The sequence below is a fragment of the Prosopis cineraria genome, unplaced genomic scaffold, assembly GCF_029017545.1.
Source record: "Prosopis cineraria cultivar Desert tree isolate PC_DT_omini unplaced genomic scaffold, ASM2901754v1 PC7, whole genome shotgun sequence".
Lineage (NCBI taxonomy): Eukaryota > Viridiplantae > Streptophyta > Magnoliopsida > Fabales > Fabaceae > Prosopis > Prosopis cineraria.
In genome coordinates this window covers 19,792,449-19,812,174 of record NW_026555338.1, presented here as the reverse complement: position 1 = coordinate 19,812,174, position 19,726 = coordinate 19,792,449, and the positions used below count along the sequence as shown (strand labels likewise).

At 30.8% G+C, this 19,726-nt stretch overlaps 1 long non-coding RNA gene across 3 annotated transcripts; it reads left to right on the top strand.

The window, feature by feature from the left end:
* The first annotated feature begins 822 nt into the window (after positions 1-822).
* On the top strand, positions 823-19,142 carry LOC129316422 (uncharacterized). Of its 3 annotated transcripts, XR_008594792.1 has the most exons (3): positions 823-1,251; positions 14,271-14,405; positions 18,890-19,142. It is a non-coding gene; the product is annotated as an uncharacterized LOC129316422 (long non-coding RNA). The 3 variants fall into 3 exon arrangements; XR_008594794.1 differs by lacking the exons at positions 14,271-14,405; positions 18,890-19,142 and adding an exon at positions 4,696-5,333; XR_008594793.1 differs by lacking the exons at positions 14,271-14,405; positions 18,890-19,142 and adding an exon at positions 4,693-5,333.
* The last annotated feature ends 584 nt before the right edge of the window (positions 19,143-19,726 follow it).

Genomic DNA, 19,726 nt, shown 5'->3' with positions numbered 1-19,726 from the left:
TTTACTCTCCTTCTTTCTACCTTTGAATTTTATGCTTTACTTGCTATTACTAATTAAAGTAGTTTTATTGCATAATTTTTGGGTTATATGTTTTATATAAGGTTTAGCTTATTATAATTGATTGATATAGTATCACAAGAGAAATTTGGCCTTGCTTAAATGATTACTTATGCTTTATTTCTGGTATGACTAACTTAAAATAGTTGTTAGATTGTGGGTTAAGAGATATCTTAATTAATTCATAACTTATTTTCTTGTTTAATTCTTGAATGATAATTTAAAAAATATATAATAAAACTAAAATAATAAAGTTAAATAAATTTAATTTATTTTGTAGACAATGAAGATTAAATATAGATAATTAGATTGTGATTGATTGCGCTACTTGTACTTCGTAATTTTCTCAATTGAACTTTACTTATTTAATTTTAATTTGGTTTGTTTTTAAAATTAATTTCATCATAAAAAAATCCCCCCACTATTTATTTTTTTATAATCATAATTCAAGTGGTTAATCCATTGACTTTTAAAGAAATGACTTGTAATGACCCAAAATTTTAAATTAAATATTTTTTTAATTAATACTTTTATTTAAATTAGTTTTATAAAAAGTGGAGAGTGATAGTTTAGTGAAATTTACTTTAGTAACTTTTTAAAGGTTCAGAGTTTGATTTTTATTGAATAAAAGTTTGATTTTATTTTATTTTAAGTTATAGAAAATTTTGGGCTCATTTTTGTAATTTTTTGTGTGTCATATCTTATAGTTTTCCCAATTTTTCTTTTTGGTCAGAATTTTTATTCTTCCTACGCGAGGCAGATCACTTCATTTTTCCTCAATTTCTCTCCTTTCTTCACCGACATGAGCTCCCCTGATTCTTTACTGTCGGTTTGCGTTTCTGCTCTTCAGCATCGACTTGCTTCCTAGATCTTTGCCATCAGCTTCCTCTGTTCGCGTCGCTATTTCGCAGCTGGAAGTGGGAGATCGCTGGATTTGCTCCCTTGTTTGGCCGTTCTTTGCCTCTTCTCTGCTTCGTGGCTGACAGTGATACATGGTGCGTCATCTTGAACTTCTCTTCCTCCTCAGTTCTGGGCGTGAGGTCACCTCAATTTCTCTTCCTCCTAGGACCGATAGGTGCTGTCTCTTTGATTTTTGCTACTGTGGGTTAGTATAAGAGGTTCCTTGCTTCTTCCTCGGTTCAGCGTAGCGAATTCATCCTTCCTCCTGTCCTATTCTACCGTAATCGATTGAAGGTGTGGAGCTTCAAATCCCCTACCTCTTTGCTGTTTTGTTTGTGTGATATTTGGGTTAGCTGTGATGTTTTTTTCATTTTTGCTGCTGCTGTGCGTGATAGAAGGGAATACATGAGTTTAACTAAGCTGAACTTGAATTTAAGAGCATGATTGTTGGTAGATAATTTCTCTTATGTAGATTACTGTAGAAGAAGAATTAGATTTAAATTTCTTTGATCTCAATTGGCTTGTGTTGAAGGGGGAAAAATTGGGAAGCTTGGAAATTCAGGTATTAATAAAATTTTTAAGGAAATGGGGAAGTTTGTATTATAGTTGGGCATGAGGCATGTAAGGTGTTTGATGAAATGTTTGGTGGAAGAAACTTTGCTTGATTTTATAGTTTATGAAATTTCATTAATTTTTATAAGAAATATGTTTGGTTTAAGTACTATTTAATTGTGAATTAACATGAGTATTATCTAGAAATTTAATAATTATGAAGCTAGTGTGTAATTAGTGGATTTCTTGGGAGTTGTATGTCTTGGGAGTTGTATGGTTGTTGATTAATGGTTGAGCAAGAGATTTAAATGTTAAAAGCTCAATTGAATGGTTGAAATGATGCACACTAAGCATTTGTCAAAAGGCTAAAGAGAAAATTGTATTTTAATTGAGTATTTAGTTATTGTTACTTTATGTGTAAATCTTGGTCCTAAGGCTTTAAATTTATTGTAGTTAAATGTTTGTTATGTTAGTTTGAAATAAAGTTTTATTGAACTTATTGAAAGTCTATTAAGACCCTATTATATTTCATATGGTGTCTAGAGAAAGAGGATCTTGATAAAAGGGATAAGGAGTAAGTTATAAATTTTGGAGAGTATTTTAGGTAAGTGGATAGCGTCTCAACTGATTTTCTAATAAAATTTTCTTTACTAAAATATTGCATTTTTATGCAAATTATTTTATAACAACAATGTAAGTACTGGATAATTTGTTAATTAAACTTCTTTATTTTATGAAATTACCTTTAGCACTTTTGAAATGTCAATTATTCAATAAATACAAGTTTGGATTTTGATTATGGGATTTCATTCTGAAAATCATTGAATTACTATGGAAAAATGATTCATGCGAGTTTGACATTGAAAATGAAAATTATATTTTTACTAATGATGATCTTCTCGCATGTTTGAAAGTGAATTTAAAAAGGGACTTTATACAGAACACTTGTTGTTAATAGCAGTTCCGTTTGCTCTTGGCGCGCCATGGTACACCTAGATAGCAGGGTGCTTATAGGAGGTATGTCATGCCCCAAAATATAGGAGTGACCGGCACGGGATATGTACCTAAACACACATCCCTTAAGCCCAATTTAAAAAAAATGCCTTAATATTTTTGTGAAAATTTCAATAGAATCCTTCTTGTACATAAGATCTCTTAAAATTTTTTAGTACAAATTTACAAACAAATATCAATCAAGCAGGAGCTCAACTCCTTCTAGTCAGCATATAGAATATATATTGAAATATGAATCCTACCTACAGCATATGTGGAGCACCTAAAATTTAATTTACAAAATACAGTTTTATAATTCAAATTTTAGATAAAAAGGTAGTTTGGTCTATAGCTCCTCCACTTCCCACTCAGTGATAAACTCCTCAATAATTAGCAAAACATTCATCCTCAACTAATGAATTTGAAACCAAAATAATTTTCAGTGAATAGCATCCCAAAAATAAAATTTAAAAGAGTAAAAAAAAAAACTCAAACAGTTAAGTAAATTAGTTGAAGAGATGATAATTCAATGTAATAAACTTAATAAATATGTAAATCTTAATCATAATCATAAAATGAGAGTGAGCTGAAATTGCATTATTCTATCATGCTTGAAGAAAATAAATTATCCACATGTAAATCAAAGTAGTACATTTACTAACTGAAAGCATTGAAGTATCAAATACCAAAATTAATTAAAAATTTAGAATTTTGAGGACTTAACAGAACAGGTAACAAACGTGGACACATAGTCCACGAGGGTAAAATAACCAAACGCGGCTTATGCCACGAAAACAAACGTGAACATATAGTGCACGAGAGTAAATAACCAGACGTGGTCAAGACCACGAAACAGATGTGGACATACAGTCCATGAGGGTAACTAACCAGACGCAACTGAAGCCACGAAACAGATGCGGGTGCATGACCCACGAATAACAGACGTGAGAATAGAGCTCACAAAGATAAAACTAGCTAGTCATCAACCATAGCACGTTATGGGCTAACGGAACTGTTATTAGCAACAGTGTTCTACTTAAAGTCCTCTTAAAATCATGTTTCCAACATACGAGAAAAACAATCATCACTGAAATAAAATTTTCACTTTTAATGCCAAACTTGCATGGATTATTGTAAGTATCAATTTAATACTTATCAAAATAAAATCTCATAAATAATGCTCATTATTGTATTTATTGAACAATCAAAATTTTTTAAATCTAATCAAAATAATTTCATAAATTTTGAATATAAGAATCTAAAAAAAATTTACATGTACCTGCCACATCACATTTATTTCGTTGCAATAATCTTATATTTCACATGATAAAATAATTTAATCAATAATATAAGCAAATTATCATAACAATTAAAAATGATCTTCATAAAGACAAAGATGAATTCTTACAGTAAAAATTATTATTAGTAAAATAAATGGGATGTCATTCACTTACCTAAAATTTTCTCAAAGTATAAGATCCTCTTTTTACCACATTAATTGATTTCCTCTCCTTCCAAATTTCCTATAGAATAGTAAGGTTTTAATAGCCTTTCAATCAATTCAATAGTTCCTTTCCAACATTATCACTACCAATATTAAACTATACCAGTATTGAAACTTTTACAACCAATGCTTTTCATATAAGAGTTCCTTAATAGCCATAGTTGATTTCTCCATTTTAATACCATCTACTCTTACTGCTTTTGTTAGAATACCAAGTAAACATCATTTTCCCAACCTATTCATAAGGCTTTTGTGTTTTTTTTTTGGGTCCTCTCTTCTTCTTCTTCTTCTTTTTCCAACATTCAAACCTCTAACTAAATAATTTATCAACAACCATCAACTCTCAAGAATTCAAATAATTGTATATTAATTTCATGATCAAATTACCTTTACCACCTTCAAGATAAATTTATATATCAACAACATCCATATAAAATATACTTCTTACAATAATAAGTGAAATTTTAGAGAAATACCACAATTAAGCAAAACTCTTCTACCCTGTGGGCACTAATAGTTAAACTAATACCAACATTTTCCTCATCAATTTCACTTCTCAAAAATTTATCAGCATGTATAAACAAATCAAGTTCATCTAAAACTCAAATCCACACCATCATCTTTTTGTTCTTAAAAAAAATAGCTTCAACTTAAGTGAAATTCCCTTTTATATTAATAAATGACAGCAGAAAAGCAAGAAAAATTCCAGAGTCACATACAACATGCACAACCAGATGGAGGAGGGAAGAGAGGTAAGATTCACTAACCAGCAAAGCCAATAACGTTGAACCAGGAAGAGGAATAGTCTAATGTTGAGAAGGGAAGCAAAACTCTGTGCTCACACTCACAGAAACCAGCACCGCACACAAAGAAGACGGAGAAGATCGAGGATTTCCCCTGGCTGTTACCGCCAACTCATCTGGAGTATTAAGTTGAGAACTGTGATAGTAAAACAGAGAAGGAGGAAGAGAACCGAACTTAAAGCCTACACATACTCAGGATGATATTGCAACCATGAGAGCAGGGAGATGAGCGATAGGACACAAAGAAGAAGAGCTCGTGATTCCTCCTTTTGCAATGACGTGCAGCAGCAGGCGGAGCTTGTGTACACACCATGGACGGCGATGGAATAAGTGCGAGAAAAAAGAAGATGAAGAAGAGGGAGGATGGCGGTTCTGTTCAAAGCTCCTAGATCTCTTGCTGGAAAGAAGACATTGGGAAAGAAATAAAAACAGAGGATGCGTGTGTTTTACTCTCTGCCATCGATTTTTTTTCCTGAGGGCATAATAGTAATTTCATAATGAAGCAAAAATAAAAATCTTTCTTAGTGGTCTTGGAGGATTCGAACTTGGGACTTGAGTATATTTATCCATACTCATTTCCATTGAGCCACCCATTCACTCTTAATAAAGCTATCCTAAAATAAAAATATAACCAAATATAATCAAAATACTTTATCATTAAATTTAATCTTATTTAAATTTTTGGGTTATTACAAGGTGCTAATCCCGTGCGATGGCCAACGCACGTGGAACGAAGGGATGGTTATTCGTTAGCATCGTACTCACGTTTGTTTCAGGGCTTCAAGTCGCGTTTAGTTAGCATTATCCTCGTGGATTGTGTGTCCACGTTTATCTCGTGGCTTTGGCTGCATTTGGTTACTTACTTTCGTGGATTGTGTGTCCACATTTGTTTTCATGGCATATGCTGCGTTTGGTTATTTACCCTCGTAGACTGTGTGTCCACGTTTGTTAATTGTTCTGATAAGTCTCTATAGTTATGAATCTAATTATTTGATGATTTTATATTTCATTGATTTTTATTCAGTAATTTGTTTATAAATATTTATTTCATTTATGTGCTTTCTTAAAATCAAGTGATATTATCATTTGCTACGATAGTTCAATGATTTGAAATTTCTTGAATATTTATAGAGACATTTTATTATGAAATTTATTGAATTTTTACAGAAATTTTTGTTTCTTTAACTTACATGACTATTTCGAACTTTTCATTTTATTTATGTTCTATTCTTTATTGTTGGGACATTATTCACCAAAAAATTTCTTTGGTCTCAGATAATGTAGTTGACCCTGCACCTCCTGCTAATCATTGAGGGGCTCTATTGCATTTTGGACAGTGGAAGCATGCTTCAATCGTTTATTTTAATGTAAATAGTCATTATATTATACAATGTTAGTTAGTGCTCCACGTATACCGTAGTTAGGTTCTAGTCCTATTTTTGTTATTATGTAATCTACTGGTGTGGAATTAAGCTCCTCTTCTAAATTTGCTAACAGATTTATTGGCTATAGAAATTTTGGGATGTTCTAATTACAGGGGAGACTTTGCCAAAATTTTTATTGAATATTTAAGACTTTATGAACTTTATAATTATATATATATATATATTATATGATTTATTGATCAGTATAAATATCTATCACTATTATAGTTTAATATTTGGATAATTGAGGCTTATGGAATATGAGTTTATCTCATATTTTGTGTTGGTCATACCATTAGTATTGGGGTGTGACATGACTTAGGTTGTGCTTTACTATAAAATTTAATTTTTATTAATTTTGGTGCTATTCGACAGTAGTGTCAAACACTTTGTCTCTTAGAGTGTCATGAGATTAGACACCTTGGTACTAAGAGTGTGATCAACACAAGATATGAGATAAACTCACATTTCATAAGCTTTAATTAACAAAATATTAAGTGAAAATAATGATAAATAATTTATATTTAATTCTAAGACTCGTAAAGTCTTAAATATTCTGTAAAAATTTTGATAAAGTCTCCCCTATAATTTGGACCTCTTAAAATTTTTACAATAATAAAACCTGTCAACCAATCTACTAAGGAGCTTAGCCCCATGTCAGCAGATTTCATAATAATAAAATAGGACTAGGACCTAACCATGGTATACATGGAGCACTAAATTTATAATTTTATAATATAATACATAATTACAACAAAATGAGCAGTCAAGGAGTGCTTCCAATATTCAAAAAGCACTACTACGCCTCAATGATTAGAAGAAGATGTAGGGTTAGCTACAATATTTAAAATTAATTTTTTTCAGTGAATAACATCTCAATCAAAGTTATAGATAAAAATATGTAAAAGTGGTGACTAATAAATTTAATTTAAACAAATTAACAGAATAATAAAACACATACTTTAACTAACAAATAAATGACAAAGTTGCTCAATGATATAATTGTGGAATTAACCAATAATATTGAAACCTTGTATATTTATCAAAATTGTACTGCATGCTTATTATTTATAAAAATAAATTCAAATAATGATGTAATCAAGAAATTTACTTTTACAAGATTAATATAAAAATGATAAAATTTTAAATCAAATTTAGAGGGCTTTATCAGAATAAATAACAAGTAAAATTCAAGGCTATAAGAACAAGCACAGGCATAAAGCTATGAAATAAGCATAGGCATGAGGCCTATGAAAATAAGCGTGAGTATGATGTTCATAAATGACTATCCCTTCATTCCATGTGCGTTGACTTTCGCATGGGGCTAGCACCTCCTATAAGTACCCTTTCTAGCTAGGTGTCTCATGGCACGCCAAGGACTTACGGAACTATCATTGACATTTAGTGTTCTAAACTCAGTCTCCCTTAATCAAAATTAAGCATGCATGGAGTTGAAAAAAAATTACAAAAAATTCCTTTTTTCAAAGTATATGTTTCAACTATCATCTTCCATTTCCCATGCTCATTTTCATCTCCTCCATGCACAAATTGTTGTAATATAAGTTTGCATATCAAACATAAAATCATCGGTAAAATTGGGATATCGTAAATAATATGACAATTATTATAAACAATAGAATTGAAAAGAATTTTCTTATACAATTTATAAAGGGATAATATTAAAAATTTAAATAAAGAAATTTTATAAACATTTTACAAGAAATTATCTAAGACACTATCCACTTACCTAAGAGTTTCTTAAGAATTCTCTAAAGCTCGTTCATTTCAACTTCTCACTTTTATTCCAATGATGTCATTAATTTCCTAACAAGTAAATCACAATCCTAAAATCACTTACTAATTCTTTCCTTAATGTAAGTGAATATTTAACATACATCCTAATCTTCAACAACTAACAGAATTCTCTTTACCCCAATAAGTTCTCTCTACACTCCTTAATTTCACTTGCCAAATAATTTTCTCAAACCATTAGTGGCATATAACTTGATCCCAAATAACATCACAATTAAACATACATAGCCAACAATTTCCTTATCAAATTAGTAACTTAACCATAACCCAATAAGAGTAGGAAAAAACCTTTCCATGCATTTATGTCTTCTTAATGCTCAATGAAGCACCAGAAACCATTATTCAATTTAATATCATCTACTTTAGGTACTCCAAGCTTCTAGTCACTATATTAAATCTATTACTAGTAGATAGCATCCATAATTCTTCTAGACCCTTGTATAAAGATTAAACAACCTTATATCCACCAAATCTTTCTTTCAAGTATTTTCACAAATATCTTGAGTGCATCAAAATTTAGTTTACAATAAACATCCAACAATTTAATCAACCTCTAATATTAACTCTATCATCAACATTTAGCTTAACATCAAACTAAAATAACATATAGCATCAACCAAAATACACCTCTTGTTAAGACAAACTTGGCAACAGGAGCAAAAGTTTCATAAAAGTCAACACCCTCTTACTGAGTGAATCCCTTAGCTACAAGGCCAACCTTGTATCGCCTTACCTCTCCCATGGGTTTATACTTGAATTTGTACACCCAGTTAGAGTCAAAAGCATATTTCCTAAGTAGAAGATTAGCAATCGACCATGTACCATTTTGTCCAAGGGCCTTAATCTCATGAGCCATGGCCGCTTGCCAGTGTGCATGTCAAACTGCTTCTGTAAAATACTTGGGCTCATCGTGCTTATTAATGGCTACAAGAAATGCTTTGTATGAAGGAGAGAACCACATGTTAGAAACAAATTTGGTAAGAAGGTGTGCAGTGGAGTTACTTGATGAATAAACTGAGGTCCCTGAAGGAGGTGGAGTAGACTAAGATGGATGGGCTAAAGAAGTAGGAAGGTCAAGTACATAGTTAGTGAGGCGACTAGGCTCTCGCTTAGCACGTTGACTTTGATGAATGACACCATGCTGCATAGCTTCTATTGGAGTGGCGAGTGCCACATTGGAAGTGTTCAGTTAGTTCAATATTTGGTTGACTAGCAGCCTTAAAAGTGAGAACATGCCCATTAAACATGGCTTTGGTGTCCTAATCAATCTCCTCATTGTCTATAATAGCACCATTGATGCTTACATCTGGGTTAATTAGTGGAACTAAGGCTACAGACTATAGATTCTAAAAGGGAAACTAGGCTTCAAAGAAAACTACATGGCATGACATATAAATGTCCATACTGTGAATGTCATATTGACGATATCCCTTCTAACCCAAGAGATAGCCAATAAAAACACATGCTTGTTTGTGCTCATCAAACTTATATATAACCCTTTCATTGTGCCCATAAAACTAAGTAAATGTACATAAATTGGTGGCTTGTGAAGCAATACCTCATATGGCATCCTATGGTGCAAAGCTTTGAATGGGAGGCAATTGATAGGTGCATTGTCGCTAGCATGCATTCCCCTAAAATTATATTGGCAAACCTGCTTGAAAATGTAGAGCATAAGCCACTTTCATGAACAAGCCACCTCCATGATGTAATAGTATTTGTATTCAACTACCCCATTCTGTTGAGGGCTATATGGACACATGGTTTGTAGCGCAATGCCCTTCTCAATATACAGATTGAGCGTGTAGTTGGATTGAAATTTTGAACCATTGCTTGTATGTATCATTTTCGCTCATACCTCGTATTAGGTCTCCACCATAATGAGGAACATTGGTAGGTATGTCTTCACATCTGACTTGTCATGCCCCAAAAATAAGGATGATTGACTTAAGATATAAATTGTACCACACATCCCTTAAGCCTCAAATCAAAAATTTTTCATTTTTAAAAAAACATAATTAGATTTGTATTGAAATTATGACATCTTTAATAATATTTGTTTCAATGAAAGTTTTAATATTTTTATAGAAATTTTGACAGAACCTCCCTTATAAATAGGATCTTCCAAAATCTCTGTAACAGAAAATATTATAATATGCATTTAATAGATTGGAACTATGTTCCCTAACCACAGAAAGTCAACATAATAAAACAAAAATCAGGATCTTAGCCATAGTTAATGTGGAGCACTTAAATGTAAATCTCAAAATAAAACATATAATTGAATATTTACATCAAAAGAGAAGGGGTTTACAAAGATAATTATTCATCTAGCACAGTTACAAGCCCTTAATAATCGGCAGGAGGTCCAGTGTCAGCTAATGAATCTGAGACCAAAATATTTTCTAGTGAATAGCATCCCCTAAAAATAAAATTTAAAAGAACAAAATAATAAACTTACCATTATATAAAATAATTACAAGGAAAATAATTCAATATAATAACCTATAAAATCTAGAGATATCAATTATAATAATAAAACATGAATGAATTAAAATTATTTGATTTTGATATGTTAAAAGAGAACAATTTATTCATATTTAAACAAAAGATAACAAACTTACTAGCTGCAAACATTGAGAATTCAAATATACTAGCTAAAAACAATCAATATAATATAATCATGAATTTAAAAATTAAGAAATTTCATATAGCTTTAAAAATACTAAACCACTGAATTTATAATGATAAAAAAATCTTAATGCTTTGCTCTTGTAAAATAAAATGGATTTAGTAAATAAATAAATAAAAATAATATCCTTTATTAAATAAAATCAATGAAGTGTGTATTCACAAATCAATCAAAAGCTAATGATTTAAGAATTTTGCAGAACAAGTAACAAATATGAACACACAGTCCACAAGGATAATAAAACCAAACGCGGCTTATGCCATGAAAACAAATGTGAACACACAGTCCACGAGGATAAGTAACTAAACGCAGTCTGAGCTACAAAACAAATGTGGACACACAGTCCACAAGGGTAACATTAACTAAACGCAGCTTAAAGCCACGAAATCAAATATAGGTACGAGACCCATAAATAACAAACAAAAGTACGATGCTCATGAAATTCAAACTAGCTTATCATTATCCAAGGTGCTAAGGGCTAATAGAACTGTCGTTAGCGACAGTGTTCTGCTTAAAGTCCTCTTAAAAATTACTTTTCAAATATATGAGAAAATAATCATTTTTGAAATACAATTTTCTTTATCGATACCAAACTCGCATAAATTATATTAAGCTTCAATTCAATACTTATCATAATAAAATTTCATAAATAATGCTCATTCTGGAATTTGTGAATAGCCAAAAATTTCAAGAATTCGAGAATAAAAAAAATTGCTTTCACCAACCTTAAAAGTATATCTTTTTTTAGAAAATTTACTAACACAAATCATAATTTAATTATCCCTTACCATTATTCTATAATCTCAAAAATAAATAAATAATTTAAATAACAAGGTAACCAACATATATCATAGTTGTTAATAAGAATGATACATAAAAAAATGTAATAAATTCAATGAAACACTTTTATTGATAAATAAAATGGGGTGCTATTCACTTACTTGCTAAATTCCAATATCCAATTATATATTTTCTCTCTCAATTCTTATCAAGGTACTCATCTTCCACACACTCTATAAGAATATGTGTAAATGAAACTTCAATTTACCTCTAGTAGTTATATAAACTTTATTCCACTACCAACACAATTCCAACCAATTGCAAGTATTCAAAATTTTAAAAAACCAAAATTCATATCTTAATGATTTCTCCATCATCATCAATTACCACTAATTTATCTCATAACACTTTAATCATGTCAACTATTTGAATGAGGTATGGTTTTCTTATACCTTATGTCACACACCTTGTGTGCAAAATTTCCAAACTATTCAATAGAACTTTTTAATCAGTAGCTTCTTTCCCAACAAATTTCCAAACACCCATAATTAAATTTATCATATTTCTTTTACCCATTTTCTCAAACACATTAAATTCATTCTCAAGATCAAATAATATAAATTTATAAATTACACAATATAAAACTTTCAAAAATTCAACTAAATAAAATTTGAATCAATCATGCCTCTCATCACAATCAATAGAATTTCAAAAAATTCAAACTCAAGCAAGACTCTTTTAACAAGTATTTTCCCGAATATCTTATGGGCATTAATCCTTAAGCTAATATTAATCTCTTTCTCTTTAATTTTACTTTTCTAAAACTTTACAGTTCAGCATTGTAATCAATAATCATATCAAATTTGATTAAAACTTAAACCCATGTTAACATCATCATCATCTTTTTACAGCTACAATTTCCAACTTAAATCAAACTTCCCCTTCCTATATACTCATATATATGGTCACGTATAGTAGCAGCAAAGGAAAGAATTTTTCAACTTCAATCATCTTGTCATACACTACTCATATAGGCTCAACAAGGAAGAGAGTTCGAAGCCCCTTCCCATTACAGTGACAATCTCTTTAACACACACACTGAAGATCGAGAAAGGAGGAAGAAATTTATAAATCCTTACCTCTGATCAATAATAATGAGTGTCGAGAAATAGAACGTTGTTGCTGAATAAGGAAGAAGATGATGAATGTTGATTAGAGATGTGCGAAATAAGGAACGATAAAGGAGAAACAGATGGTAGTGAGGAGGATGCAAAATCAACGGTCAAATAAGGACCCATAACTTGCGACTAGACCACTATACCTACTTTCTTTTTTGGAAATTTGAATAGTAGTGGAAGGTGGCAAGAGAGGAAAACCACTTTCCCTCTTTCTTAGATCCAGAATTTTTGAAAATGAGAGATAAGAGCCACTGTCGGTGAAGGAGAAAGAGAAATGCCAAATGTTGTCTCTGTTTTTTTTTTTGCACGGATGAAAATAAAAATCTGATCAAAGAAACTTTAGAACAATTACAAGAAAGAGCACAAAAAAAATTACAAGAAAGGACACAAGGAAAATTACAAGAAAGGGCACAAAATGTTCCTATAATTTAAAATAAAATAAAACTGAAATTTTTCTTAGTAGAATTCAAACTCTAAACCTTCAAAAAAATTATTGAAGAAATTCTAATAATTTACCATTCCCCACTTGCTAAAAAACTAATTTAAAATTTAGGGTCATTACATGACTTATGCATTATGAGATAAACCCAAAGAATTTGACTAAGGTCATATACAATGGTGAGAAAGTAGTGTGCATAGGAAATTTATGGCACCTCGAAATTAAAGTAAAGGAAATTAATGCCTAAGAATAAGAATGGGAGTATTTGGTCGGGCGACCCCTCACAATTGAAGAGTTGGGTGATCTAGTCATATGGACTAGACTTATACTGTAATGGATTCTATCAAATGATATAAAGAGTGGCATAAGGTGGTTGCATTTGAGCATGTGAATGTTGTATGCATGATGCATTAAAAACTTTGTATGTTTTGCCTTAAATGCAATATATTGCTTGACTTTGTGTATGTATACTTTAATATGCTTTAATTAAACTATTTGGTTATTGAGATTGTTAAATCTCATTCCTATTACTTAGTTAAACTATTTGGAAGCCTCATAGACTAAGCACTAGAGATCTCATTTGTATATTTTCTAGCACTTGTTTGTTATGTAATAAAGTTACTGTTTTGCCAATATAGGATTATTGTACATGTTTGACTATAGATCATTTACATGTGAGCCTTGATTATTGACTTGGGCATTTTTTATGGGTGGCCTTATGTTTGTGAAAAGGCCAATATGCAAATGTGTGATGATCATGATTGATGCTTTGGCCATATTTTGAGATATCAATTTGATATGGGAAGTTATGCATGGATGAGATTGCATGTGAATTGTATTGTAAGGTGATTTGAGAGGGGAGATACTTGTTAGAGTGCATGAAGCATAAATGCTTGTTTTAGCATTAAGTATTCCAAGGTCCGCATATGGTACCGAATTGTGGTGTAATCGAGCCAATAGATAGATAGTTAATTTATCTACATGTAAGTGATTGGATCACCTTAATCAAAGGTCCAAGCAATTAATTTGGTATTTAGGAAGTTTGGTTTTTGTTGCTAAAATATATGTGCCAATAATGCACTTGAGCTGAGGCAGATTGTGTGTCTGATTGAGACATATGTTTACGTGGGTGCTAGTCATGGTGGATAGCGTCGTTGGCCATGGTGAAGTGGTCTTTATATCATATGCCACGGAGGACATGCAAGCGAGAGTTGGCATTAGCGGAAAGGACCATTAGCCACGGCGGATGGACTTCTAGCCACAACAGACATGTACAGTACTATTTCAAGTCCCTATCTCAATGCTATTTCCATTTACCATGATTTTGCACATTACTCGTACTTTGATCCTTAAAGAATTTAAATGTAACACTTTGTTATTATCTTCAAATAATTTTGGGATCCCAACTTCAAATTTAGATTTATAAAATTAATATCCTAGTGTAGCAATGGTTGATCATTAGTAATCAAAGGTTGTGTGGTTTGGATGAGCTTAATTAGAACTAATGACAGATGTCATTACATATTAATTATATATATATATATATATATATGTTGGCTGTTAGTGTAGAATCATCTAGTTTTTCAATAGATATCAATATATATTCTCAATAATTCTTTACATTATATATATGATCTAGAATATTCAAATAACTTGTGCCAATAATATATCTATTTATATCAGTAAACTTTTGATTTACTACACCATATTTCTTAACCAACAATAAACTTATCAATTTTTAATAACATAAGACTCATTTAAAATCTTAATATTACTTCTATTTGGAAGATCAATTGGGCTTTGAGAGGAAGTATATAAATGAAAATTCATGCACATTAACTTACACTTGTATTCCAACAATTTCCCCCTTGAGTGTGAGTCACACAAAATTACTCCTTTTATTCTCATATTTCAAATATGGTGACGAGCTTATATAGTAAACCCAAAAGCATACAATTCACTTAGAAGCCCAAGTGCTTTGTATTTTACAAGTAACCATGGATTTCAATTCAATTGAGCTATTACCTTCAAACTTTTAGCGAACCAAATAGATCTATAGAACCAAAGCTCTAATGTAGATCTATGGGTCATAATTATGTTATCAATTCTTTTTTTGACCATAGAATAAAATTTCTTGTTAGTTTTCATCAGGAACTATAGGCAGTTTTTTAGGAACTTTCATATATTAATTGCTTACATACATACATACATAAACACTTATTTTCATTATTGATTAATAGCATATTTCAATTGGCTTTTTTTTATGCATAGTCTAAGTATGAGATATAAAATCTCTTCATCTGAGCAAAAAATTACTTCTTTTTCATGTATTTTGGAACATTCCAAAACTTATTTGTTGAATTTATAAAGAAATTCAAGAGGAATTTGAAGAGATCCTCAAGAATTAAAATTAAAATACATAAAGACCAAAGTATAATGGTTTAAGATGTTTAGGGGCTGAAATGAAATGAAGAAAATTAGAGAGGAACATGAAGACAAATTCATCAAGGCAAATTCAACATTATAAAATAGAATAATAAATATGAGATTTATAACTTTCTTTCAAATTATCCCAACATTTAAACATTCATGAATTTAGCTTCCAATACACGTATATAGTTTCAAAATTTCATCACATAAATGATATTGTCCATCAACATCAACTATCTACTACTCATAATAAATTTTCTTGTAAAATTAAATAATTTCTCATTCTCCCGGTTCAAAGGTGATACAAATATATATTTTTCCTCAAGTATCAGATAAAAGTATAATTGCAATATATATATACTATCATGACAAATGTTTAAAATTCAAACCTACAATTAATATTTAATTTCCATATTTTTAAATTTGAAAATAAATTGACACAATATATTAATGATCAACAACAACAAACTTCTTGATCCACCTATCTTTATGTGGCCAAGAAGAATCAAGAAATGATCAACAACAAACTCCTTAGACCCCATTTGGTATGATAGAAGAGCTTTTGATGGAATTGGGTTTAAAAGTGTATTTGGTATAATGATGGAATCTTAATATAATTTTAATAAGTATTTGTACTTACAATAGAAAAAGACCAAAGTACCATTTTGTTGATGAGGGTAATAATGAGAAAAAAAATAGATTCCATGAATAATGACTCAATTCCATGAGGGTGATGATGGAGTCACATTCTAAGACTTTTGATGGAATCATGATTATTTTATACCAAACTCATTCTCAAATGGATTCCATGTCTGGTTTCATTTCTAACCTTAGGATTCCCAAATACCAAACGTGGCCTTAGAGTTCATGCTTTATACTAATTCAATATAGCATCATGCTTATAATGTATTATAAAAATTGTATGTGATCAATAAAGGAGGAATAGGTAGCTGGTTGATAATTTGGTTTGGAGTATCTGATGTATAACGGCTACTATTGGGAACTGATTGGTGAAGCTAGCTATGTATCTTTTTCAACAATTGCTAGAGAAACCATGGTACATGCAGTGCCAGATTAAATATGTGTTTTATTTTCAGTTTATATTTGGCAAAAGTCCTTTTGGGAGATCCAACTATTTGTTGGATTTGGTTAAATTATATCCAAAATGTGATTTGAATATACTTTTGAAAGCTACTCAAACAAGCCCTATGTTAAAATAACAGACTTCATCTTTCTTGCCCAAGCACCATTTTGGAGCTTAAAATCTTTTTTTCCATCATGTTTCTTTTTGCTATTTGATTTTTTTTTTGCCAACACTATTTGATTATTATAAATTACACTGTTTTTTAATTAAATTAATAAGAATTTATTTTGTTCCTTTTATTATGCATTTAACTCGAACATGAAAATGAATTTTATAGGTTGAGCCTACGGAAGTTACCATTTAAGTTATGAGTGTCTTTAATATTAGGCCTATTTAAGCATGTGTGTGCTGTGTTGCCTAGGATATTTCGCTTGCATTGAGGCTAGCCCTCACAAAATTATTTGCTAACAAGTATAAAGGAAGTAAGGTTGGGCTATGAATTTTAAGGCATTAGTACCAAATTAAGTTCAATGGCACATGCCATCTTTAGTTTGAGATCGAAAAGAAAAAAGTATGGATGGAAAAATTAAAAAGGAAAAAAAAAGGAAAGAAGATGATGAGTTATATCAATAAAACATGATAAGCAAACTTTGGTTAAGTTTATCCAATTGTCCATGTAGTTAATGTAAACGCTATAATAATAGTATTATTTCTTAATATCTATTGTCTTTTTACGATATTAATAATAATAACAATGACAAAAGGAGAAATAAATAAGAATGCTGGAACATAACTATAACATCCCAAGTTTTCTAATTCGAAATCTAAATGGATAAAATAGTAAATTAGGGGATTAATTAGCTTAATCATGCTTTCAAATTACTAATTGATATTTATGACTATTGGATAGCTTCAAGGTCAAGCTAGGGTGAAAGTTGGACAGATCAAGACTAGATGGCATAAGACGAGTGAGATATTACTTACTCTGCCACATGCCATAAATCATGGCACATTTCTGGTGATAAAATGATGTGAAAATAGCTCAGAAATTAGAATGAAACTTAGAGAAAACTTGGAGCTCAAAGGAGAAGAAGAAATCCTCTGCTAGGGCTTCAATTTGGGTGCTTAAAAGCTTATTTAGACCTTTAATTACTCGGATAAGTTTTTTTAACACTCTCTTCTACTTTTTCACCTTGGTTGTCTTAGATTTTAAAGAATGGGTGGTTAGGTTTTGAGTTGAGGAGAGTTATACTCAAATCCTATATTTTGCATGTGGTTGTAGGAGTTTGATTTAAGTTGTTTTTGTGTTGAATAAGTGGTTATATATATATAGGTTGTTGTGTTGAAGAAGTTGGACAAACCTTAGGTGGATTTTGAGACTATTGAAAGTGTAGATTATCGTAATTTGGTACTTCTCCAAAGTCAATGAAGCTATTTGTGCTTGTATTGTTGCCATGAGTAACTTTTTTGTGTAAAAATGGTTAAGGTAACCGGATATTAAATATGCTCATGTGCGCGCATGTGTATGTGAAATTATGAGTTCAGAACTAATAGAATGGGCAAAAGAATTATAAATTGAAAATGTATTCATAATTGAAATGTATGTTGTTAAAGGCAAGGCAATGTGATTTTCTAAATTAGATGTGTAAAATTATGATGAAATGGTATTTGTGTAAATATGAGTTTAAGAAAAGCATAGTGTTGCATGTGAATGGCATGATATATATATATATATATATATATATATGTATGTAGAGGGTGGGAGTTCATCCCAAGTAAAGTAGTGTGAGAAATTCCATATGGTTGAGCTGACATCTTAAGATGCTCGATGCAGCAACATTCACTACCCAAAAGGGTGGTGTTAGAGTAACAACTCCTTACCATTTGAAAGAATGGTGTGTTGGAGTAATGACACCATGCTTATGTAGAAGTGGGAGAGTCCGTAGTTTAGAAGTGGTTGATAGCATCTTTAGACAGGTAGTTCTCCAATGGAAAGTGAGCTTAGATCAATCTATTGAAGGCTAATCTTGTGTATTAGCCTATGGATTCAGTCAGGGAGTAATGAAGGTTCAGTTGAATAATATCATGCATAAAATATATGTTATGTAGCATGTTGTGGTTTGAATACATGTTTTAAATATGATGCTCTACTTACTTGTTTATAATTTTACTTGGTAATTAATAATATGGATTATTTTGGTTACTGGGACTCTATCTCACCCTATTGTTATCATTTTCTAGGTTCAGAGGCTGAGAGAATACAAGGGAAAGACCAAGAAAAAGAGTAGCTAGCCTACTTGTTGTATTGACTCTATTATTTTAGAGTTTTGTACATATTAATGTATGTAAAGTTATGGTTGCCAACTAGGAGCTTACATGTTTTTGAAGTATGCTTATATGGGTTATGTTTTGATATTTTAGCTTGGGTAGTATATTTATTGAAATACTTGTGGTAAGGGCTGAAATATTAATACAAGCATATATTTGGTATAAATCTCTTGTATATAGTAAATATTGTAGTATTTTAGCCTAATGTATATGTTTGGTGAAGTATTGTGAAAATTAGGTTAAAATAGGAATTCAAGTGTATGTCTAAGTTAATTATATGTGTTAGGTTGTGATTGTTTAGCCAAGCTTTGAAATTAATCTTAAAACTATCATTTTGCATCTAGGTGTTCAATTTTCAAATGGTTGTTGGATTGAAATGAAACTTGTTCCATTAGCTAGATTATCGAAAAATATTTGTGTGGGAGCTTAAATCACTCCAATCAGATGTCAAATGTAAAAATGGCATACGATGGAAGTTTACCTTGGAGAGTTGTCATGAACTACTCTATGGGTCGCAGTGTATGGCACAATGGAGGAAGAGTCTACTCTGTGCCACATGTGGTCCTTAAGTTGTGGCTTGTATGCCAGTTTATGTAAAAGTGACTTTTCTGCCTTATTTTTTTTCTGTAGCTTGATTGTATATTATCCCATACTTCCCTTACTTTAAAATAATTATTGATTTGAGCTCAAACTATAAACTTGAAGGGTTTTGGGATCCCAAATGTTTTCAAAATTTTATGAGTTTAATTT